Below are 24,854 nucleotides of genomic sequence, written 5' to 3'. Positions count from 1 at the left end.
ACCTCTGTCGTGACATGCCTGTTGGTTCCTTGTGTGTGTCTGTTTCCACATTATCTTACAAAGACATCAGTCATACTGAATTACGCCCCAAACTAATGAATTCAACTTAATTAGATTTATTTAATTTATATATTTATAAATTTATGTATTTATTATATAGATTCTATTTCTAAATAAGATCACATTCATAAGAGAGTTTGGGACTTCAACACATCTTTTGTTGGGATACAAAATTTAGCCCATAAAAGGCCATCCATCTGCCAAGCAGGAGATGTGGGTTTGATCCCTGGGTCAGGAAGATCCCCTGGAGAAGGAAATGGCAACCCACTGAAGTATTCTTGCCTGGGAAAACCCATGGACAGAGGAGCCTGGTGGGCTACAGTCCATAGAGTGACAAAGAGTTACACGTGCTTTAGCGACTAAACGACAACAATATGTTTATATGAAAGTCAGACAATCACAGAGAGCTTTTAGTACCCTGGAGGGGAACTGGAAACCAATCAATTATTTACATACCCTCCAAGAGTGATATGTAAATGATGAGAGAGAGTGCTAGAATTTTGGGGGACTCATCATCAGGAGAAAGCACATGTGATGGCCTTTTATGTGCTCAGACATCATTAGAGAAACATGAATTTCCCAGCAAATGGAAGAGTATAGATAATAAGGCACATGATTATATGGAGTGATATAAATTTAAGAGGATATCAAGATGAATAGGTGACTGAGAACCGCAGTCATCTACTCTTCTCCCATTGAAGCCTTGATGCTACTTGAAACCTTTTGAAAATACATATCAGATGTACCCCAAAGATAAACTGGAAACGAAAAACACCTGAATTGACTGAGAAGCACCGAATCAAATGAATGATTTTACCTCAGATGGACTAAGATTAAATATTTTCACACTAGAAGAAATGAGAGATGCAAGAAAAAGAGTCCTGTCTTCAACGAAACAAAACACTATATTATTTTGTGGCAATGTTCATTTGTGATCTGAGATTTATATGTGTTACCTGTATAATGAAGATGGAAAAAACTCTCTGGGATGCATTGGGCAAGAATATATCAATAGAGAAACTGTCTTTCACTGGACATGCTGCCAATGTAAAAATAAAAACATATTAGAAACACTGAAGGCTGGAGAACTATAATTTTGCAGGAATCCTGTGGACTCTAAAGTGTGTATCACAGAGGTAAAAACCATAATCAAACCTGGTTGCCTTTACTCTGGTAGTACCTATCATTTTTATTTCAGCAAGGAAATATCATTTGCCCTACATTGATCAGGATACAGTTTCTGAAGGCAGATTCATTGCGCACACATAGCTCACACTCCCTGAAATTGTGAACACTATGCAAGAGATTTAAAAATAAAAGATAACATGTTTGTAAGTGGATTTACCTGAAACATGAAGTAGAAAAAACCACAATAGATTTTTTGATATGTAGATGAGAAAGTGAGAGAGATAACTTTACATATAATAAATTTATGTGAGAGTCTCAGTCCTTACTGGCTGATATAGGGCAACTGAATTAATATTCATAAATCTTGGTGTCCTAAGGTGCCAAATGGCCATAAGAATAGTATTGATACTAACCTCACAGAGTCTAGAGCTTTAAATGAGATAACACATGTATAGCACTCAGCACAGTGACAGACACATAGTAAGCATCTAATAAGTATTTATTTTTATACATTGCTTTTGCTCATCCAAATTGTGTTGTCTTTCAAATGACAACTGAAATAAGAGAGCTGTGTTTCTGTCTCAGTTTTAGAATTGTCTAATTATGCAATTTTAGATTTGGATTTCTCAACTGAGCTTCCAATCTTTCATGTGTAACATGACTACACCGGCTACTGGATGGTCTATAATCCCATGTCCAGGCCTGATATTATACAGTTATAGGGACAGACATTGAGACACAGTTGCCTTAGAATCATACCATTTCCTAGCTGTACAAGACTTTAACAATTATCTCATAGCTAACCAAACCTAAGAATAGGTAAGGAAATACAGCACTGATCAGCCAAGTGACCCATAAAGAATTCCCTACTGTTCATTTGCATTCTCCACAATCCTTGATTCACCGGCTTTGATACATACTTCTAAACATGGAGTATTACCCTTGCTGCTGCTGCCAAGTTGCATCAGTCGTTTCTGACTCCGTGCAACCCCATAGATGGAAGTCTACCAGGTTCCTCCGTCCCTGGGATTCTCCAGGCAAGAACACTGGAGTGGGTTTCCATTTCCTTCTCCAATGCATGAAAGTGAAAAGGGAAAGTGAAGTCGCTCAGTTGTGTCTGACTCTTTGCGACCCCATGGACTATACATCCCACAGGTTCCTCCATCCATGGGATTTTCCAGGAAAGAGCACTGGAGTGGGGTGCCATTGTCTTCTCCAAGTACTACCCTTATTTGTTATCAAAAGCAAAATTGGAGTTTCAAACTAATCATTTAGTTATCACTTTTACTTCTGCCAGGATGTCACAGATTTCCTTGTCAGCTCAATTCAGCAGTTAATGGATGCCACTGTCAGCGTTCTTCATTTCCTTTGTAGATAATATGGGGTGCACGACTCCCAGTCAATCTGTACTCTGAAGTCATCATCTTCTTATACATACTTACTTTTCCATTCCTACTGAATCAAAATGGCCTTTATCACACTTCTGTCGTCTGCCCATGTCTATCTTCTTCTAAGTCTCAGCAACATGAAGCCAGGGCCCATGATTTGTTTGTGCTTATGCCAGGTACTTAGTAAAATGCCTCAAGAATAGTTATTAATAACTATTTAGAGTATCACTTAATAAATTAATGAACCAGTGAATTTTATTAGGTTGACTCATATGAAATCGAGTTTTTGTAGTTAAAAAAAAAAGGACAAAGATAAAAAAAATTCAACTTATGAGCAAATGCCAGTTATAGACCTAATTTCTACCTCTTCATTCAGTTGGGGCAGATTTCAATATTGATGAAAGTATTCAATTTTTAGCTTTTCTTTTTTCTTCCACTTAAGCTCTTTCTTATTTCTACTTGAATCCTATTCTAGGAATATGCTGTAATTAAGTTTTGTTCTTTTATTCAGTGAATTAGTCATTAAAAAAATATTTACTGAGCATATTTGAAACAGGGACTGTGCTAGGCTCTAGGGATAAAATTTTGAACACCATTGAATGTGGTTCAAGTTCTAATGTAACCTTTAACCTACTTAGATACAGACATCAGTAAAACAATCAAATTATATAGAGTTGTACACTGAAAAAAGGAATATTGTATTATGAGAATGCATGATAATAGAATCAGTCCTACAAAGGAGAGGGTCAATTATGGCTTCCCTGAGAAAGTGACTCTAAAGTTGAAAATTTAAGGATAAATTGAATTAATCAGATAATACACACTGCAATAATACTTCTGTTTATAAAAATTGAGCAACTAGATACTATTTCAAGTCTAGCTCCATACAATCAATTTTTGACAGTGAACAGTAGATACAAAGTAATGGGAAATAAAACATGTGAGCAAGTGAGAGAAAGTCAATATGACTGGATTAACTCTGATAAGAAATATACACAGAGACCAGAATATCTGGGGTCTTCAGAGCCATATTTAATCTTAAAAGTGATGGAAAGGTCTTAAAAGTTTTATAGCTAGTGCATGTCTTACATATTTGTGCATTTTCTATTGTATCACTGTGGATGCAATATATTTGATCGTTGGGGTAAGAAATGTGAAATTCAGTTAAGTGGACTACTGTAATAGTTACTGTGAAAGATGAAGAACATGAGCTACTTCAGTGATGGTAACAGTGGTAATGGACATTGCTGGATGGTAGTGGTGGTAGACTCGAGAAGCATTTAGGTTACGCATATAATAATGGATTAACTTTGGATATTAAGGAAAGAAAGAAGTCAGAAGTGACTGGAAAATGTTATTTGGAAAATATAAAATCAATTTTGGACATGAGAAGTTTGAGTTTCATTTCAGACATCGAAATGGAAATGTTGAATATACAGCCAAATGACCACATCAGGAACTGAGAGTTGAGGTCTGACACAGAATTAGATATATAGATGTATGTTTTGGTAGGGATCATTATGAAGTACATGACAAGTGAAGAAGCCTAAAGAAAACTAACTTTTCAGAGGATAGAGTGGTAAATTATGTCAAAATTTGCAGCAAGATTAAGTAAGATGAGGATTATAAAAGTTATTGAATATGGTTAATTTAGGTCATGTTTCAGCATAAAGAGAGCTATTTTGATTTACCCAATCTAGGAGACTGGCTTATGGATTAAGTTGTTGTTTAGTTGCTAAGTCATGTTCAACTCTTTGTGAGCCCCAGGACTGCACTGCATCAGGATTTCCTGTCCTTCAGCTCCTCGAGTTTACTCAAACTCAGTCCACTGAGGTGGTGATGCATGGATGAAGTAAACTGGGAGAAAATAGAGATTTTAAGTAAAGATGATTTACTAAAGAAATTTCATTGGGAAACAGAGAATAGGGGGGAAATGGGTGAAATTTGAAGAAATGCATGAACAGAAGAAAGTTTTTTTTTTTTAACAGAATAAATCTTCTTTAAAAATAGATCAATAGAGCTTAAGTTTAGAATTGTATTTAACAATCCAATTGAAAAGGAAAAAGAGGATAGGGATCAAATAATAACATAATATTTTTGAAAACTCAATAAAGAATATGGTTGGAAGGACAAGTTAAGTGATTAAGAAAAACTTAATAACAAGATGAAAAATAATAATATATACATAATAAAACACTGACTAGTATAATAAAAATGATAAGATGATAGTGATGATGATGGTTTCTGTTTAGTGATTACTATGTGCCAGTCACTATTTCAATCCCTTTACACGTTAGATGGGGATATTGGTAGACTGTAGGCTTGATAACAAAACATTGAAAGCATTTCCTTCTGATGGCTTTCTATTCTTTATACAGTAAAAAGTGAGGTCATATACTAATAGCAATGGCATATTGGGTTTGATGGGAAGAGGTTGCCAGAAATCTAAGAAAAATGACAAACTTTAAAACAGTCATAAAAATGAGAACAAGTTGAAAACAGAAATATAGTGGAACTGTGAGGCAATGTTTGGACCTGAAGCTAGTGATCATGAATTTATAGTGATATCAATCTGCTTTGTGGTGTCATTTTCTCTAATATGGCTCAGTAGCTCAGATTAAATTAATCATCAATCAACCAACCATTGATGCCTTTAGCACATAGGGTAAAATCAGATGCTCTGAAGAAAGCAAACATCAGTAAGCTTATACTTTGACTTTTACTTAACTGAGATAATTAAAACCCCGTGTTTTGGGGGTCTGGTTCCAAATACGGTGTAAGCAGCCTTAGACAATCTATTAACAGATAGCAATTATAAGCTCTAAAAATATATTAAAACACACACAACTCTTTAAAAATACTGGGGAACAGCAGAATCACATTCTTCTGAAATGCCCATAAACATTCTCCAGAACAGATCACATATTAAGCCACAAAAGAAGTATCAATAAATCTAAGAGGACTGAAATCATATCAAATATGTTTTTGACCACAATAGTATGCAACTAAAAATTATAAGAAAGAAACTGGAAAAAATACAAATACATGGAGATTAAACATGATAGTCAACAACCAAAGGGTCAATAATGAAATTTAAAAAAATAAAAATACATCAAAACAAATAATAATTAAAATAAAACATTCCGAATCTATAGAATGCAGCAAAAGCAGTTTTAAGAAGAAAGTTCTAGTGCACTGGGACGACCCAGAGGGATGGTATGGGGAGGGAGGAGGGAGGAGGGTTCAGGATGGGGAACACATGTATACCTGTGGCAGATTCATTATGATATTTGGCATAACTAATACAATTTTGTAAAGTTTAAAAATAAAATAAAATTTAAAAAAAAAAGAAGAAAGTTCTTAGCAAAACAGGCCTTTCTCAATAAACAAAGTCCCAAATAATCAACCTAACTTTCTGCATAAAGGAACTAGAAAAACAAATTAAGCCCTAAGTTAAGAGAAAGCAGGAAATAATAAAAATCACAATGAAAGTATGTAAAACAGAGAATAAAGTAATAGAAAAGATAAAAAGTTCAATATATTTTTCTTTGAAAAAATAAAGCTAACAAACCTTTAAACAGACTAACCAAGAAAAAAGGGAATGGACTTAAATAATTAATATTAGAAGTGAAAGAAGTTACAATTAACACCATGGAAATACAAAAGAGATGACTATGAACAATCATGTACCAACAAACTGGCAACCTAGAAGAAATGGATACATTCCTGAAAATATACAATCTTATACGACTGAATCATGAAGTATTAGAAAATCAGAACAGACCCATCATTTGTGAAGAGACTGAATCAGTAATCCAAAAACTCCTAACAAATGAAACTCCAAGACCAAAGAGCTTCACTTATGAGTTCCACCAAACATTCAAAGATCTAATGTCTATTCATTTCAAACTCTTTCAAAAAACTGAAGGAAAAAAGAACCCAAATTTACTTTATGAGACCAGTGTTAACTCTTCTCATACAAACACACCACCAAAAAAAAAAAAAAAAATTACAGGCTAACAATTTTGGTGAAAGTAGATGTAAAAATCTTCAATAAAATTGACAAACCAAACTCAACAATACATTAAGAGGATCATATACCCAATCAAGTGGGATTTATTCCAGGGATATCAGAATAGTTCAACAACTGCAATGTGATACAACTTAAAGTGAAGGATAAAAATAAAATCACGTGACCATTCCAAAAGATACATAAAAAGCATTTGATGAAATATACCATCCACTTATAATAGAAACTCTCAACAAGGTGAGTACAGAGGGAATACAATCCAACACAATAAAGGCCATATATGACAAATCCATTCTGGTCCTGGGTATATGTCTAAAATAAAATGAAAGCACAACATTCAAAAGATAAATACACTCCAGTGTTCATATCATCATTAAAATAGCTTAAATATTGAAACAATACAAGTGTCCATCAACAGATGATTGAGTAAAGAAGATATACAATGAGCACTACTCAGCCATCAAAAAGAATGAAATTCTTCCATTTTCAAAAACATGGATAGGCCTATAGGGCATTATCCTTAGTGAGAAAGAGAGATACGGACAAATACTCTATCACTTATATGTAGAATCTTTAAAATAAATGATTATAACAAACAGAAACAGACTTACAGTTATAGAGTACAAACTAGTGGTTACCAGTGGGAGAGGGCAAGTGGAAGGGCATGAAAAAGGAAGAAGACTGAGAGTACAAATTACAGTGTATAAAATAAATTAGCTACAAGGATATATTGTATAGTACAGAGCATATAGCCAATGTTTTACTATACAATAACTTAAAATGGAATCACTATGTTGTATACCTGAAAACAATATAGCAATGAGATCCAACCAGTCCATTCTAAAAGGAGATCAGTCCTGGGTGTTCTTTGGAAGGAATGATGCTGAAGCTGAAACTCCAGTACTTTGGCCATCTCATGCGAAGAGTTGACTCATTGGAAAAGACTCTGATGCTGGGAGGGATTGGGGGCAGGAGGAGAAGGGGACAACAGAGGATGAGATGGCTGGATGGCATCACCGACTCGATGGACATGAGTCTGAGTGAACTCCGGGAGTTGGTGATGGACACAGAGGCCAGGCGTGCTGCGTTTCATGGGGTCGCAAAGAGTCGGACAAGACTGAGCGACTGAAATGAACTGAACTGAGACTATATATCAGAAGAAAGAAGCAATATTAACTCTTTTAATCCACTTGAGTGTTGTTTAATAAATAAAGAACAAAATTATCAAATAGGATGCCATATCATTACCACATTAAGGCTTAAGTGTGCATTAAAATGGATTTTCCAGGTGGCACACTGGTGGTAAAGAACCCACCTGACAATGAGATGCAGATCAGGAAGATCCCCAGGAGGAGGGCGTGGCAACCCACTTCAGTATTCTTGCCTGGAAAATCCCATGGACCAAGGAGACTGCTGGGCTACAGCCCATAGAGTCGTAAAGAGTCAGATATGACTGAAGCGATTTAGCACACACTCATGTGCATTAAAATATACAAGTTCAAATGGTGTATGCCTTAGTTTGACCACCACAGTTATATGCTAAATACCTGTGCAGAAAATTCCCCCAATACCAGTATGATTATTATATGAAAGAAGATTTTATATACATAGAATAAGGCTTGTTGTAATCACTCAAACTTCACATTGCCCTCAAACCAGTGCTTTAAACTTGTCTTAATTTCTGAAATACCCATTACCACTTCTAGCCTTCTCATTTACCTTCCATTTGGGAAGAACATTTACTCTGAGCCTTTTCTTCATATATTTCTTGGTGCTTTTGGGGAAATCAATGCTCAGTGACATTTCAATTACTATAGCACAATATTGAAAGAGGATGAAATTATGTATTGCTATTATTTTATAAGTCTTACTAGGATGGCTATTAGTTTGGGGTCCTTTAATAATTCCCATGATGTTCTATCTGTGGAAAGAATATGATTCAGTTTTAAGACTTGATTATAGCCCCATAAAACAAATTTACTTTACTTTATTATTCCTCATTGGATGACTTGTAAGCTCAGACATGCCAATTCCCCTTCTTAAATATGAACAATAGATGTGCATGTGTGTTTGACTACACACACACAAAGATAATAATTCTCCAAATTGCCTTAAAATCCTTGGAGTATTATATTTCTATTTGAAATATAAAAAAGTATTTGAAAAGATTGGAAATAATGTTTGAATACTTGTTTCTTAATTATGTTATCAGTTAAGCAAGGTATTAGCAGATTTTTTGATTTAAACTAATATTTTCTCTATTAAATGCACACTAAAACTATTCCATATTTATCTGTGGTTATGAGGACATTGAAATCATTGTGTTAATTGCATGATAGTCTAGAGAATATGTAGACATGTTGCTGATGAACCAATTGTCAATACTTCCAAATTCCTCCCAAAGCATTTTGACATTAATGCGATTATTAATTATTTTGGGCCTCATTACACAGAGAAGTTCTTTTTTCATTTTTCCATTCCTCAAGTAATGGATTTCTTGTTTTACAGTGGTTTCAATAATGATCAGAAATTTACTGGACACCAGTAATTAGTAACTACTTCAATCATATTGGCCCTAATTAGCCCTAAAAATCAGAAGGAAGTTATTTTAGATGATAGCATTAATAACGACCACCATGCTAATCAGTCCTAGTAGTAAAAGTAGACAACTTGATCAACGGCAATTAGTTTTGGCTTTTTACCCACTGCAATCATGCAGACTCATTTCAGCATAGGGCTAAAAATCAATGTAGTCTCTATTATTTAGATTGTCAATTATGCCTTTCATCACCCAAATGAATCCTAGCCTCTGGCCTATGCATTTACAGCAGTCCGAGCACTACTGACTCATAATAATCTACTGGTTTGGTAAGTTTACACATTGTGCAATATAAGGGTAAAGGTCTCATAATAATGTCACGGAATTAATTCCAAAGCTCTAGGATTTCTCCAAGTCTAAGCCTTCAACTAATCAGCTGTCACCATACATAACAACCAAGATCATTAAAATCATAATGTAACTGTGATTCTATTCCAAATAAACTACAGTCTAAATATTCTACACTCAGTATACAACTAACCATTGAACAATATGAGGTTTGGGGCACTGACTCCTGAACAGCGAAAAATCCCCATATTATTTACAGTCAGCTCTCAGTATCTGTGGTTCCACATCTTCCAATTCAACCAACCACAGACTGCATAGGACTGCAATATTTACTCTTGGAAAAAATCCACATATAAGTGAACCAATACTGTTCAAATTTTACATTGTTGAAAGGTTAACTATACGATGTGCATAAACATAGTACAGTTAAAACTCTCCTCTGTGTCTTTCCTTAGTAGAAAATGAACAAAGAGTTATATACAGTTACAATATTACTGTTTCATATAAAAATTTTAATATTTAATAGAAATGTATATCTTATGAATTGACATCAATAAAATAAAGTCGCTGTCAGTTTTCTTCTGCTTGGTCTCTTTGATTACTTGTGCCTGAAGAGTCTTCACCCAAACTATCAACTTGGAAAACATCTCCTTATCTGTCAAGAAACAGCTCACCTACCACAGTTTTGGGGTCACTTGCTCTGGGAAGTGCTGTAGGTGATATGTACAAGGTATTCATAGATTTGTTAAATTCCAGTCTTGCTCTTAGTAGGTCACCTCACATTGCCTGAGTTTGGATGAACTTCAACAAGTTACTTATATTTTCCATACTTCAGCGTCCTCAATTTATAAGGTAAACAAAATAGCACCTCTTATAGAAGATTGATTTGGAGACAACTTAAGAATATATGTAGAGGTATGTTCCTTCTATTCCTGCTCTCTGGAAAGTTTTTATCATAAATGGATGTTGAATTTTATCAAAGGCTTTCTCTGCATCGATTGAGATAATCATATGGATTTTATTTTTCAATTTGTTAATGTGGTGTATTACATTGATTGATTTGCAGATATTGAAGAATTCTTGCAACCCTGGGATAAAGCCCACTTGGTCATGGTGTATGATCTTTTTAATCTGTTGTTGGATTCTGATTGCTAGATTTTTATTAAGGATTTTTGCATCTATGTTCATCAGGGCCAAAGAACTAAATAGACATTTCTCCAAAGAAGACATACAGATGGCTAACAAAAACATGAAAAGATGCTCAACATCACTCATTATCAGAGAAATGCAAATCAAAACCACAATGAGGTACCATTTCATGCCACTCAGAATGGCTGCGATCCAAAAGTCTACAAGCAATAAATGCTGGAGAAGGTGTGGAGAAAAGGGAACCCTCTTACACTGTTGGTGGGAATGCAAACTAGTACAGCCACTATGGAGAACAGTGTGGAGATTCCTTAAAAAACTGGAAATAGAACTGCCTTATGATCCAGCAATCCCACTGCTGGGCATACACACTGAGGAAACCAGAAGGGAAAGAGACACGTGTACCCCAATGTCCATCGCAGCACTGTTTATAATAGCCAGGACATGGAAGCAACCTAGATGTCCATCAGCAGATGAATGGATAAGAAAGCTGTGGTACATATACACAATGGAGTATTACTCAGCCATTAAAAAGAATATATTTGAATCAGTTCTAATGAGGTGGATGAAACTGGAGCCGATTATACAGAGTGAAGTAAGCCAGAAAGAAAAACACCAATACAGTATACTAAGGCATATATATGGAATTTAGAAAGATGGTAACGACAACCCTGTATGCGAGACAGCAAAAGAGACACAGGTGTATAGAACAGTCTTTTGGACTCTATGGGAGAGGGAGTGGGGGATGATTTGGGAGAATGGCATTAAAACATGAATAATATCATAAAAAAAGAATATATGTAAATCATTTTAAGGAAGGCTTGATACATGATGCTGTTGTTTAGTAGCTTAGTTGTGTCTGACATTTTTGCGACCCCATAGACTGTAACCCTCTGGGTCCCTCTGTCCATGGGGTTTCCCAAGCAAGAACATTGGAGTAGGTTGCCATTTCCGTAAGCTCAATAAATGTTGGATATTAATAAGCTCTTGATGAAAGTGAAAGTGGAGAGTGAAAAAGTTGGCTTAAAGCTCAACATTCAGAAAACGAAGATCATAGCATCTGGTCCCATCACTTCATGGGAAATAGATGGGGAAACAGTGGAAACAGTGTCAGACTTTATATTTTTGGGCTCCAAAATCACTGCAGATGGTGACTGTAGCCATGAAATTAAAAGATGCTTACTCCTTGGAAGGAAAGTTATGACCAACCTAGATAGCATATTGAAAAGCAGAGACATTACTTTGCTAAGGTCCATCTAATCAAGGCTATGGTTTTTCCAGTGGTCATGTATGGATGTGAGAGTTGGACTGTGAAGAAGGCTGAGTGCTGAAGAATTGATGCTTTTGAACTGTGGTGTTGGAGAAGACTCTTGAGAGTCCCTTGGACTGCAAGGAGATCCAACCAGTCCATTCTAAAGGAGATCAGCCCTGGGATTTCTTTGGAAGGAATAATGCTGAAGCTGAAACTCCAGTACTTTGGCCACCTCATGTGAAGAGTTGACTCATTGGAAAAGACTCTGATGCTGGGAGGGATTGGGAGCAGCAGGAGAAGGGGACGACAGAGGATGAGATGGCTGGATGGCATCACTGACTCGATGGACGTGAGTCTGAGTGAACTCCGGGAGTTGGTGATGGAAAGGGAGGCCTGGTGTGCTGAGATTCATGGGGTCGCAAAGAGTCAGACACGACTGAGTGACTGAACTGAACTGAACTGAACTGAATAAGCCTTACTCAGTGATCTATGCAAACAAATAAAGGAAAACAATAGAATGGGAAAGACTAGACATCTCTTCAAAAAATGAGAGATACCAAGAGAACATTTCATGCAAATATGGGCACAATAAAGGGCAGGAATGATTTGGACCTAACAGAAGCAGAAGATATTAAGAAAAGGTGACAAGAATACACAGAAGAACTATACAAAAAAGATCCTGATAACTCAGATAACCACAGTGGTGTGATCATTCACCTAGAGCCAGACATCCTGGAATTCAAAGTCAAGTGGGCCTTAGGAAGCATCATTACAAAGTTAGTGGAGGTGATGGAATTCCAGTTGAGCTATTTCAAATCCTAAAAGATGATGCTGTGAAAGTGCTGCACTCAATATGCCAGCAAATTGGGAAAACTCAGCAGTGGCCACAGGACTGGAAAAGGTCAGTTTTCATTCCAATACCAAAGAAGGGCAATCCCAAAGAAAGTTCAAACTACCACACAACTGCACTCATCTCACATGCTAGCAAAGAAATGCTCAAAATTCTCTAAGCCAGGCTTCAACAGTACATGAACTGAGAACTTCCAGATGTTCAAGCTGTATTCAGAAAAGAGAGAGGAACCAGAAATCAAATTGCCAACATCTGTTGGGTCATAGAAAAAGCAAGAGAGTTCCAGAAAAACATCTACTTCTGCTTTATTGACTATGCTAAAGTTTTTGACTGTGGATCACAGCAAACTGTGGAACATTTTTAAAGAGATGGGAATACCAGACCACCTTAGCTACCTCCTGAGAAATCTGTATGCAGGTCAAGAAGTAACAGTTAGAACTGGACATGGAACAACAGACTGGTTCCAAATTGGGAAAGGTGTATGTCAAGTTTATATATTGACATCCTGCTTATTTAACTTATATGCAGAGTACATCATGCAAAATGCTGGACTGGAGGAAGCGCAAGCTGGAATCAAGATTGCCAGGAGAAATATCAATAACCTCAGATATGCAAATGACACCACCCACATGGCAGAAAGTGAAGGGGAACTGAAGGGCCTCTTGATGAAAGTGAAAGAGGAGAGTGGAAAAGCTAGCTTAAAACTCAACATTCAGAAAACTAAGATCATGGCATCTGGTCCCATCACTTCATGGCAAATGGATGGGGAAACAATGGAAACAGTGACAGAATTTATTTTCTTGGGCTCCAAAATCACTTCAGATGATGATAGGATCCATGAAATTAAAAGATGCTCATTCCTTGGAAGAAAAGCTTGACCAACCCAGACAGCATATTAAAAAGCAGAGACATCATTTTGTCAACAAAGGTCCATCTAGTCAATGCTATGGTTTTTTCAGTAGTCATGTATGGATGTGAGAATTGGCCCATAAAGAAAGTTGAGCACTGAAGAATTGATGCTTTCGAACTGTGGTGTTGGAGAAGACTCAAGAGTCCCTTGGACTGCAAGATCCAACCAGTCAATCCTAAAGGAAATCAGTCCCAAATATTCTTTGGAGGACTGATGCTGAAGCTGAAACTCTAATACTTTGGCCACCTGATGCAAAGAACTGACCTATTGGAAAAGACCCTGATGCTGGGAAAGATTGAAGGCAGGAGGAGAAGGGGACTACAGAGGATGAGATGGTTGGATGGCATCACTGACTGACTGGACATGAGTTTGAGCAAGCTCCGGGAATTGGTGATGGAGGTAATCGTGGCGTGCTGCAGTCCATGGGTCGCAAAGAGTCGGACGTGACTGAGCACTGAACTGACTGAAAAGTATTGCAAAGACATTTTAAGGGAAAATGTTAACTGTACAAAATAAAGGTGCAAAATAATTACAATGATGATTCAGATGTGAGAAAAGACTATACTAATCAGTAATCAGTAAAGGTTCTATTGCTGCATATGATAATGTGAGCTACCTATAATTAGCATTAGTTAATATTAAAAGACTGTTTCCCTCTTGAATACATTTCTTGAATTGCTTCTTCAGTTCTTTTATTGAAGCACACTGGGATAGGCTAACTTACTGTTTGCCCAGCAAGCTTTGTTATTCTTGTTTCTTTAACATGTAAAATAAGTTACCATATTCATCATTGCAATAAAGAACTACGCCTGTTCCAGCACTATTCTCTTCCCTCAGCAGCTGATTAAAATGTATTTGATTTTGTCATTCACAACTTTTTCTATGTATTTGTGGTCAACTGGGGCATAGACTGTTGCAAGTAACAAATAATTTATTATCAAACTATGTGCATAAATGCAATCAGACATTTTCTTGAAGCTGTTTAGACTGAATGACTCACAAGGGTTCAAAGTTTACACTTATTTATTCCTGAGGGTTACTATGTGAAGAAAAACCCAGGCAATATTTTGCAAATCTATTCAAAGGTACATTGACTTTTTAAAAGTTAAATTATTTCCCCCACATTTTCTATTATTTTTTCAAATAGCATTTGGGGAGGGTAGCTTTTAAATACTGAGAAAGCTAACACTTTTTGATCTAAACTTGTGAATTCTTTACCATAGCCTAGTGCAATGCCTGCTTTAGGCCCTGAAAGTTTTCTGTTCTGTCCCTGATATTGATCTGCGCATCCAATTAAATCTGTTTCCAGACTTTACTGAGTTGAGGTATTTAAACAGGACTGATGTCAAGTACCAAATGAGAAAAGTACTGTAAAGCTAAGGAGCCCAGTCAAATGCGTTTGAAAAATAAAGACAGATGGTGCCTATTAGAGAGTTTTCTGCAGTTGAACCACACTATTTACGCTTAAATTTTCTTTGATAACTGCTTCATTTGCAGATGTACATATGCTTTGGGAGGTAAATATAATATGCTAAATATGCTGTATATACTTGGGCTATGGATTCATACTGTTTCTAGGTCTTCTCAGTGGAAAAAGCTAGTGTGCATGTACCCCACCCCCTGCCCACCAAAACACAGTTGATATTAAACTGATATCTTGACTTGACTTGAAGGTTGTATGTCCTGCGCTTTAATTCATGCCCTGAAAATGGACTTAACTTAATCAAGACTTGGAACAAAATATTTTTCTTATGCTGGCTCTTATATACTTTTTCGCACTGAGGATTCTCTTTTTATCTTAAAGAGACAATTAAACTTTTGTGCTTATTCTTTTAGATTTATTCCATGTTGTGTGCTGAACTGTGTCTCCCAAAAGATGCTGAAGTCCTAACTTCCAGTACCTATGAATGTGACTCTTTTCTGAAATAGGTCTTTGCAGATGATCAGCTTCAGAAGAGGTCATCAGGATGGGTGACTTAATAAATAATATTGGCCTTTGTTTTTTCTGGGCTAAAGACCCAAAACCTCAGCCTCTCCAAATTATGTCATGATGTATATCTTCAGACCAAAAGCCGAGCTTATGTGACTTAATGATTTCAGCGGTGGAAATAAACTTGTTGTTTGTATCCTTAACCATTGGTTAGCTAAATTTGTTATTCATCATAGTTAGATGTTTAAAAGCAGAGTCTTAGTTATTAGGAGATTCAATGGGAAAGTAGAAAGTAATAGCATCCATCACTCATATTGTTCCACCTCAGTTCCAAAATCCAGACATTTTTAATACTACAGGATGGCTTCCCAGGTGGCTCAGTGGTAAAGAAACAGCAGGAGATGCAAGAGATGTGGGTCCAATCCCTCCCCTGGAGAAGGAAATGGCAACCCACTCCAGTATTTTTGCCTGGAAAATTCCATGGACAAAGGAGCATGGTGGGCTAGAGTCCAAAGGTTCGCAAAGAGTTGGACACAGCTGAGCATGCACGTAATATGCTACAGAAGACTCCACTTGGCAAAGGATATCAGCACTTTCTCTTGGACAACATCTTGAATATCACTTAGCCTCTCTACCTCTTGTAGCTTGGTCAAGGGGATGACTCCAAGGAGTTAAGTCCATTTTCAGGGCATGAATTAAAGCGCAGGACATACAACCTTCAAGTCAAGCCTATGATTATTGCTCAGTTGGTCCATACAGGTTTTGTTGTGTTTCTGTCTTCATAAAGAGGCTATGCTTACCAGTGGTCCTTCTTATCCAAAGATTGTACAGAAGTCATAATTCATTTAAAATTAGTTTATTCACTTCTCAGACTAGTCTGTTATTTTTTTAAAAACTCTAATAAATCTTGTTTAGTGAAGTAGAGCTCTGAAGTAAAATATGGAAGCATTTACTAAAAGGAAAGAGTTTATCTACTTTCTTTATTTAAAGGGAACATTCTAAGTCTCAACATATTAACTTTTTGATATTTATTTGTTGACCATGGCAAAATAAAAATATTATTTAATAAATCTATCTGTAGTCTCATGTATATATGTCAATATTTTCTGTAAATTCCATTCAAAATCCTTTAACCACTTTCCACTAACTCCTTCAAAATTTCTAATAACATTATCTTTCTTATCTGCCATGATTCTGCTAATTTTCAATGTTCTATTTGTCCTTAGCACTCTGTACATACATCTGTAAACTCTGTGATAAACTGGTTTGATCAGACTTTTTTGCTCTCCCACTAGGCTCTTACTTCCTTTGGACACAGGCTATACCTATTCATCTTTAGATTTTCCAAATATGGACCTGTTGTCAGACAAATTGGCAGAATTCAATACATTCAATACATGAGCACTTATTTGTGGACATTGTTAAATTTTGTGTGTATGTAGTCACAGTAGCACATTATCTCAATCAGGATCCATTCAGGGAAACCAAAGCCTTATCAGATCTTTCAGCAGAAAGAAATTTAATTTATGGAAAATTGATCCCATAGGTGGTGAAAAGTTAAGAGTCTAAAAGCAGCACTGATAAAACCACAGACAGTAATTTCAGAAAGTGGCTATCATCTACATTGCTTGGGAAACAAAAAGGAAGAAGTGAAACTGCTAAAATTTAAAAGCTCAAGGAAGAAAATCTAGAGACAACTGCTGTTTAGACCTATGAGTAGGAGGTACTACCTTTGAGAGGACATGAGCCCGAAAGAACCTGCAGGTAATTACTTCTGCCAAAGAATTACTGACAAGAGGAAGGCAACAGTGAGAAGGTACCTGCTGCCCTTGTCCCGCCTTTCAGTCTCCATCTGGTGCCTCTTAGTAACTGAAACTACCAGAGGCCGTTTGGCAAGAAGTCTTAAGAAATGTAGTTTTCAGGGTCCCAACCCCAGCATCCAAACTCAGGGTAGAGAAATGTAGGTTTGGATTTTAAGACTATAGGAAAGTAATCAATATGGCCAATTTGGATGTAATTTTTTTTTTTTCTTTTAACATAGTTCAGGTGCAAGGGAAGGATACAAAAAGGAAAAAGACCTCTGAATTTTCAAATATCTATTAAGCATCAGACACCATTTTATGTTCTAAAATATTAATCATTCAACCAGTATTTGCTGGACACATACTATTTCCAGTCACAGAAAAGAACCTTCAAGTGCAATATGAAAAGATGGGCATTATCCTTTCTTTCATAGAATTTAGAAACTTGAAAGAAAAATGGGCAAATTAATGTATAATTATGATAATATGTGTACCGACCTAGCTCAAATCATGTAACCATCTTGGAAGAGTCAGAAAAGGTAATGAAGGGTAATGAAGCCATTTAATATTTCCAGGATAATAGATCCAAGTTGCATAGATAAGACCTGAATCCAGAGATGCAAGTCTCTAGGATTCACATATTTTCTCAGGACACCACTCTTCTTACTAGGTGAGAGAAGCTTGGAGTGGCCTCTTGATCTGTTCTTACTGCCAAGTTTTGCAAGCTCACACAGGGAAAAAGCTGTAAATTATTTGACTTGACTTTGTTTAGCTTCCTCCAAAATGGAAGATAAATATCTTATATGGATATCCATGCCAAGGGAAAATTCATTTTAATTAGTTTCATCAAAGTCCTTACACTCTACATCTGTACAGACACATTCGATTCCTCTTCTTGCACTTGTGGCTAACTAGACACTTTGCCAGTTCATCAGTAGTTTAGAAATATCCCTTTATTTCATCCTTTAGTATGATTCCCTGAAAAAGTACGGTGCCAGATTTTCAATTACAACAAGAAGCATTGCTAGGGGCTACCCAAATTCTCTCTTGTGCCATATCCATGAATTTGAGAGTTCTGCTTATTTCTGTCATTTGAAAAACAACTTTTCCTGGTGACTGCCTAGTAGATGTATGAACTAAGTCTCTGGGGAAAGACAAAAGAGAGTCTGTTAGGGATAAAAGGAATCTTTAGTGATTCAGAGTACTATAATTACTCTAAAGAAACTGTAACACTGGAGAAAGTTGACTTCTCTGTCCCTTGTTACATCTTTTAAGGAAGAAAACTCTATAATGTCTTGAGACTGTGAATATTGGTACAAGTCCTTTGCACAATGTCATATAAGGTAAATATACCCAGTTTTTCACAACAGAAAAACAACAATCAAATGAACTAGTACAAAAGGTTTAATAACCCCTAGAGACAGGCACCCCACTCCAGTACTCTTGCCTGGAAAACCCCATGGATGGAGGAGCCTGGTAGGTTGCAGTCCATGGGGTCGCAAGGAGTCTGACACGACTGAGCAACTTCACTTTCACTTTTCACTTTCATGCATTGGAGAAGGAAATGGCAACCCACTCCAGTGTTCTTGCCTGGAGAATCCCAGGGACAGGGGAGCCTGGTGGGCTGCCATCTATGGGGTCGCACAGAGTCGGACACGACTGAAGTGACTTAGCAGCAGCAGCAGAGACTTCTCAGACGGTAAAGAATCTGCCTGCAATGCAGGAGACCTGAATTCGATTCCTGGGTTGGGAAGATCCCCTGGAGGAGGGCATGGCAACCCACTCCAGAATTCTTGCCTGGAGAATCCCCATGGACAGAGGAGCCTTGCAGGCTACAGTCCATGGGGTGGCAAAGAGTCAGACATGACTAACCGACTAAGCACACACACACACACACACACAAAGACTTCAGTAATGAGATACAGTTTTTTTTTTAAGTTTAATTTTATTTTATTTTTAAACTTTACAATATTGTATTAGTTTTGCCAAACATCGAAATGAATCCGCCACAGGTATACATGTGCTCCCCATCCTGAACCTTCCTCCCTCCTCCCTCCCCATACCATCCCTCTGGGTCATCCCAGTGCACCAGCCCCAAGCATCCAGTATCGTGCGTCGAACCTGGACTGGCAACTCGTTTCATACATGATATTATACATGTTTCAATGCCATTCTCCCAAATCTCCCCACCCTCTCACTCTCCAACAGAGTCCATAAGACTGATCTATACATCAGTGTCTCTTTTGCTGTCTTGTACACAGGGTTATTGTTACCATCTTTCTAAATTCCATATATATGCGTTAGTATACTGTACTGGTGTTTTTCTTTCTGGCTTACTTCACTCTGTATAATAGGCTCCAGTTTCATCCACCTCATTAGAACTGATTCAAATGTATTCTTTTTAATGGCTGAGTAATACTCCATTGTGTATATGTACCACACCTTTCTTATCCATTCATCTGCTGATGGACATCTAGGTTGCTTCCATGTCCTGGCTATTATAAACAGTGCTGCGATGAACATTGGGGTACACGTGTCTCTTTCCCTTCTGGTTTCCTCAGTGTGTATGCCCAGCAGTGGGATTGCTGGATAATAAGGCAGAGGGTGTGGAGAAAAGGGAACCCTCTTAAACTGTTGGTGGGAATGCAAACTAGTACAGCCACTATGGAGAACAGTGTAAGATACAGTTTAGAAATTATTTGGGATCTACTAAGTAACACTCAAGGATCTCACCACTTGAAGTGGATGATTTGCAACAGAATTTGGATTGGAAAGAGAAATTCAAGGTCAATCATTTAACCTGAAGATCTCAAGTAGGTAAGATTACAGGATAACATTTTGGCCATGTGGGGGAAAGTCATGGAAATAAGCAGCCTCTTGACCTTAGAACCGAGTTATATGTTAACCCCTAACCTGGTAGGCTGCAGTCCATGGGGTCGCTAAGAGTCAGACACAACGGAGCGACTTCACTTTCACTTTTCATCTTCCTGCATTGGAGAAGGAAATGGCAACCCACTCCAGTGTTCTTGCCTGGAGAATCCCAGGGACAGGGGAGCCTGGTGGGCTGCCGTCTATGGGGTCGCACAGAGTCAGACACGACTGAAGCAACTTAGCAGCAGCAGCAACCTTGCTTAACATGTTCATCCTTTTCTTGGATTAAGGGTAGGGAAATGATGAGTATGTGATTAAAGGATATCAAGACCCTTTCTCCACATCAGACTTGTGACTAGGCTACCCAAACAAGACAATATCAGAAAAGGAGAACAATGCAGCCAGCTAGTCTGCACACAGTGGAAAAGGATGAAGACTCTGATCCCTTCCCCAAATGATTGTTGTTTAGTTGCTCAGTCGTGGCCAACTCTTTTGTGACCCCATGGATTGTAGCCCTCTAGGTTCCTCTGTCCATGAGATTTCTCAGGCAAGAATACTGGAGTGAGCTGTCATTTCCTTCTCCAGGAGATCTTTCCAACATAGGGCCCAGAGATTGAACTTGCGCTGGCAAGAGGATTTTTATTTATTTATTTATTTTTTACCACTGAGTCACCTGGGAGGCCCTATATTAAACTAGAGTGATGTTAAGGAAGTTACCTAATGTTCTGAGTCTTTCTTTCTTTCTCTCTACAACAGAAATATTTGATAAGGTTTTCAAAGATTTCTTATGACATTTATTGAGATATATGAGATGAAGTCCCTAAAACAGTGGCTGGAATAGAATAGAAATTTTACAAAACAATGTTACTGTGAAGAAGTTGTTTTAATCTCACTCAAAGGATCTGTATGCAGGTATTTTGCTTCTAATGTTCAACATAATCCAATCTCTTTTAGTATACCAACTCTTCTCTTGCTTAGACAAAAAAGAAGGGAAATCATGAATAGCTTTCATTCTGAAAATAATAGATGAAAAAGTATTATCAAGAAAGGAAAAAGATAAGATGAAGACTATAGTGGAGATTTGCCATGGTAATATTTTGCACATTAATTGGTTTTGACTTGTTCCTTATTGTTTCCCTAAGGGTATAGTTCTTATCTGATGGATGGAGTCAAACCACAGAAAGGGCATTTTCATGATTCACAATCACGAGAATTTATAAATGAAAGGGAAAATAAAAAACACATTTCTCCAGTGATAGATCTGCTTTCCTCCTAAGAGAAGAAAATGAAACAAATTTTATTCAGTCAGTTATTTATATAATAGTTTGAAGCACTACTATGTACTTTGGAAATCCAATAAAATCTAGATGCATACCTGACTTATGAAGCTTACAGTCCAGTAAAGACAAATAAAATAATCAAAATAAATCACACAAATACATAATTATAAATGAGTTACATATTCGAGTATATAAATGAGTTATATATATATTTATTTATATATATATATGTAAAAATTATAATGTATTGAGTCACATGAAGAAAAAATATACTAAATGTTGAGAGAATACTCACGGAAAATCTAAGTCCAAGGATCAGAACAACTCACACGAAGAGAAGACAAATTGGCCAACATCTGAGAGATGGAGAGGGATTAACTAGGTCAAAAGGTGGGGAGAAAAATCCTGTACTGGGGGCTCAAGTTAAGAAAGAACATGGGAACATTCAAAAACCACAGAAGTGACAGTTGGGCTGAAACACAGAAACGGAAGGGCAAGGGGGCAAAATACCATCTAGGGAATGAAGAAAGAAGCTAGAAAATTTAAAGCATACAGATTTTGGCAAAGATTTTGTTCCTTATATTAATTACTGAAGGACTTTACATAGGAAAGACATTAATGAAATTGCATTGTGAAACACTAACTCTGACTATTCCCAAACAATGAACTGGAGGGAGAAACAACTTGTGGCCAGGAAAACAATGCTGAGGCTCATGCAGCTGGTTCAATAAAGAGATGTGGTAGCTTAAACTAGGCAGTAAATGGATTCCAGAGCTGTGAAGCGGGTTTATTTGCTTAAATTTGTTGGTGGACTAGATATGGGAGATAAGAGATGGTGAGTGACAGCTAAGCATTGATCGGGGTCAGAAGGGAGAGAGAAAAAGTTACCCTAAGTATGAAGTACTATGATGTACTATGATAGGTATCACATTCTGACTTCTACATGTACTGGTTCTTCTAAGAAATCCTTCCTGAGAGGGAATAAAAGAAAGTACATGTAAACAAGGAGGGCATGGCTCTGGTAGACTGCCCTTTAGTTTTTTCCACTAGGTGGAGAGGTCACACGTGTGGAAAATGTGATGTGGTAGATAATTTTATGAGTATATGGATGCTGTTTGCCATAGCCAGGATTTCCCACAAAGACCTTCAGACCCTTGTATAACACTTGTATAGTCCCTCCTGCACCCTCGTGACCAACAGAATATGGTGGAACTGATGTGCTTATTTAACTAATATTTGTTAAACATATAGTGTATACCAGGCACTCTTACAAGCCATTAGGAATGAATACTGAAATACTCAGTGAGGTGGTGAGAATAGAAGAAACAGTAACGTGTCGTATTTTATCAGGTGATGATTACAACGAGGGTAACATTGCTGAGGAAAGAGGTAAAATTCCACGTGATCATTAACATGAACAATATTTGTATTATTCCAGGCTTAGCATAATGCTCTGCACTTAGTAGGTACTGTAAATGTTACATTGGATCGATTGAACAATAGAGATTTTTCTATATTTATAACTTAATCAAAATAGGATAAATAAAAAGGAGGATTCTGTTCCTCATTGAACACGTGGCTCTGCATATTGTCCTTCGTTCACTTATCGCTAATGAAGCCGTAACTATTCAGACTTGATAGATGTCTGTGACTTCACACTCACATAGAATAAATGCAAGCCAGGCTGTACCTGTCATCTCAGGATGATGACAAGACCTTAGAAGAGCAGTTATTTCGGAACTAGTTAAGTATTTGCTCTATTTGGGCATTGATCATCCCTATCAAGCATTTTGTTTGTTTTCCAAGGACTATTATTTGTTGATATGACCTTTTCTAAAAAGGACAAGGATGATAACGGCAATCATCACTGAGCAGGGGAATCAATAAAGTTCTATCTCTGTCACACACGTATACACACGTGGCTTTTAAAATCTTACTAAAAGATTGCATTAACAAATAAGTCATAAATGTTCTACATAGGTAAGTCTGAGCAAGCTAAACTGATTTCCTTAGATATATATTAAATCTAAAGGCTGGACTCAATTTAACCAGTGAGTTCTAGCTAACACATTTTGTGCATCGTTAGTGTAAAAATTTGCTTCATAGGATAACTCATAAGAAGGACAAGAAACCTAGAGAAGCAATGACTTGCAAAATCTTAAGTGGCTGGAAAAATAATGGAAGCAAAAATTAACCTGTCCTAATTTTTAAGCAGTTAATAATGATCTACATGAAGAGGTGGAAAGAAATGCTTTAAATCACGGGACATAATCAATTAAGAGTCAGTACCAAGCAGGACAGAGCAAACATATAAAAGGAAAAAGAAAGATTTGACTTATAGGGCAAGAAATAACAAGATGTTTTTCTTTCTGGCTTACTTCACTCTGTATAATAGGCTCCAGTTTCATCCACCTCATTAGAACTGATCAAATGTATTCTTTTTAATGTCTGAGTAATACTCCATTGTGTATATGTACCACAGCTTTCTTATCCATTCATCTGCTGATGGACATCTAGGTTGCTTCCATGTCCTGGCTATTATAAACAGTGCTGCGATGAACATTGGAGTACACGTGTGTCTTTCCCTTCTGGTTTCCTCAGTGTGTATGCCCAGCAGTGGGATTGCTGCATCATAAGGCAGGTCTATTTCCAGTTTTTTAAGGACTCTCCACACTGTTCTCCATAGTGGCTGTACTAGTTTGCATTCCCACCAACAATGTAAGAGGGTTCCCTTTTCTCCACACCCTCTCCAGCATTTATTGCTTGTAGACTTTTGGATCGCAGCCATTCTGACTGGTGTGAAATGGTACCTCACAGTGGTTTTGATTTGCATTTCTCTGATAATGAGTGATGTTGAGCATCTTTTCATGTGTTTGTTAGCCATCTGTATGTCTTCTTTAGAAAGAAAAACACCAATACAGTATACTAATGCATATATATGGAATTTAGAAAGATGGTAACAATAACCCTGTGTACGAGACAGCAAAAGAGACACTGATGTATAGAACAGTCTTATGGACTCTGAGAGAGAGGGAGAGGGTGGGAGGATTTGGGAGAATGGCATTGAAACATGTAAAATATCATGTATGAAACGAGTTGCCAGTCCAGGTTCAATGCATGATACTGGATGCTTGTGGCTGGTGCACTGGGATGACCCGGAGGGATGGAATGGGGAAGGAGGAGGGAGGAGGGTTCAGGATGGGGAACACATGTATACCTGTGGTGGATTCATTTTGATATTTGGCAAAACTAATACAATTATGTAAAGTTTAAAAAATAAAATAAAATTAAAAAAAAAAAGAAATAACAAGATGAGATAA

General features: G+C 37.0%; 1 protein-coding gene across 2 annotated transcripts in view; it reads right to left on the bottom strand.

The window, feature by feature from the left end:
• LOC112583539 (histone H2B 1/2-like) overlaps positions 1 to 24,854 on the bottom strand; it is a 627,552-nt gene that overhangs the window by 366,086 nt on the left and 236,612 nt on the right. Inside the window, exons 5-6 of one of the 2 annotated variants that reach the window (XR_006640851.1) lie at positions 21,830 to 21,890; positions 20,999 to 21,526 (exon numbers count right to left, since the gene is read on the bottom strand). The exons of the other annotated variant lie outside the window; for it this stretch is intronic. The gene's annotated coding sequence lies outside the window, so the exon portion shown is untranslated. Of the gene's footprint in view, positions 1 to 20,998; positions 21,527 to 21,829; positions 21,891 to 24,854 lie in introns of those variants that run through there. 2 annotated transcript variants of the gene reach the window in all.

This window comes from Bubalus bubalis, chromosome 3, assembly GCF_019923935.1.
Source record: "Bubalus bubalis isolate 160015118507 breed Murrah chromosome 3, NDDB_SH_1, whole genome shotgun sequence".
In the NCBI taxonomy this organism is placed as follows: Eukaryota; Metazoa; Chordata; class Mammalia; order Artiodactyla; family Bovidae; genus Bubalus; species Bubalus bubalis.
Note: the sequence above shows the minus strand (reverse complement) of the source record. Positions and strands in the feature narration are given on the sequence as shown.